We start from the raw sequence: 1,633 nt of genomic DNA on the forward strand, positions 1-1,633 counted from the left end.
TGTTACATCCAGAAGTGAAACATAAATCTGTGGATCTGTGTTTGATTACTCTGCCTGGCTTTCTCAAGGACCAGGATGTGACACAAACATCTGAATTATGGAACTGAAAGTGAAAGTAGTCAAACTGAATTTTTAATAAACCAAAATACAGTTTCAAAGTAAATTAATTCAGATACAAAACTTTAAATTCAGTTTCAGACCAATGCATTCACATTCAAATTCTGCACATTCAGATTCAGTTCCTGTTCGTACAAAAATCTTCAAAGGTACTGAATTCTTCTATATAAAATAAGGCATTAACATGTCTTCAGTCAGTCTTTCAGAGGTCTTGATGTGAACACACTGTAAGTAGGAGGATTGTGATTAGTCTCAAATATTAAAATAATTGGTAACATTTATTGATATTTCAAAATAATTTGCAGAATCACAGCTCATTGTTTGTTGTTACAATAAATATTTGGGTAAAATTGTCATTTTCCGTTTGTGTTTATCCTGAAGTTGGTCTGAAGAGTTCATAAAAAGTCTGAAGTTTGACGTTGAGCTGTAGTGACCTGGTGTGAACATTAGTGCCATCATCAGACTCTGGATGAAAACAGCTCTTATTTCTGTGAGGATCTGAGCCTTCTGGTCCGGTCCGGTCCGGTCCGGGTCCAGCAGCTGATGATGTGCAGGATGGATGGAGGATTACAGGAACATGTGCTGCAGTAAATCTAAAGCTTTATTTATAAAAACCATGTGAACACAGGGAGCCACACACAGCTCAGACAGAAAGACAGCGAGACTCTGAGCTTTTAAAGTCTCACTGAGTCCATTTATCACCTGCTTCACATCTGTCATCAGAACCAGCAGAACCATCAGAACCTTCAGAACCAGCAGAACCAGCAGAAACAAGCTGATTAAACAGCAGCTGCCTGAATTTATTCCTCTGTTTAAACGTCTGACAGCATTGTGTTGTTTATTATCTGCAGCCTAATGATGATTAAAGTGCTTCTGATGAAAGCATGACTCAGCATCTTTAACATTAAAACTCTTCAAACAAACAAAAATATGTTTTTATTTCACCAGAAATGAGAAACAGACGTTCTGTTTTCTGGTAATTTTAGCTGTTTGAAGCTCAAACTGTGTCCAGCAGAGAGCTGCTCAGGTTCTGGTTCTGCCTGCTGGTGTTTAGTTGTTCTGGACCACAGGTGGCCTCTGAGGGTCCACTAGGACCCAGTCCTCCCAGTGAGCCGTGGCTCAGCAGGTCACATGTTCCACATTCTCAGCAGGAGCTTTTTAAAGTGAGCCGACGCTCCGCAGCCTCACAACGACCCAACAGAACCCTCCTGCAGCTCCGGACCGGGCCACACAACAGAACCCTCCTGCAGCTCCGGACCGGGCCACACAACAGAACCCTCCTGCAGCTCCGGACCGGGCCACACGGTGAGTTCTGCTCAGGCACTACATTTCCCATCAGCCACTGCAGCTGCATCAGTTCAGTGTTTCTTATAAAAACTCAGTGATTTTACAGAGTAAAAACCTTCAAGCCTGATTTAAAACATCTGCTTTGATTTAAACTTTGAGACTTTAAAGTTTCAAATTTGGATTTAAGTAATAAAAACTAAAACAAGTTTGAAATTTAACAATGTTTTAT

At 40.8% G+C, this 1,633-nt stretch overlaps 1 protein-coding gene across 1 annotated transcript in view; it reads left to right on the forward strand.

The window, feature by feature from the left end:
* Positions 1-1,318: 1,318 nt before the first annotated feature.
* LOC106527885 (myosin-7B-like) overlaps positions 1,319-1,633 on the forward strand; it is a gene marked incomplete at its 3' end in the record, with an annotated part of 19,344 nt that continues 19,029 nt past the window's right edge. Inside the window, exon 1 of the mRNA XM_014022896.1 lies at positions 1,319-1,422. The remainder of the gene's footprint in view (positions 1,423-1,633) is intronic.

Source organism: Austrofundulus limnaeus, unplaced genomic scaffold (assembly GCF_001266775.1).
Source record: "Austrofundulus limnaeus strain Quisiro unplaced genomic scaffold, Austrofundulus_limnaeus-1.0 Scaffold347, whole genome shotgun sequence".
NCBI classification, from domain to species: Eukaryota; Metazoa; Chordata; class Actinopteri; order Cyprinodontiformes; family Rivulidae; genus Austrofundulus; species Austrofundulus limnaeus.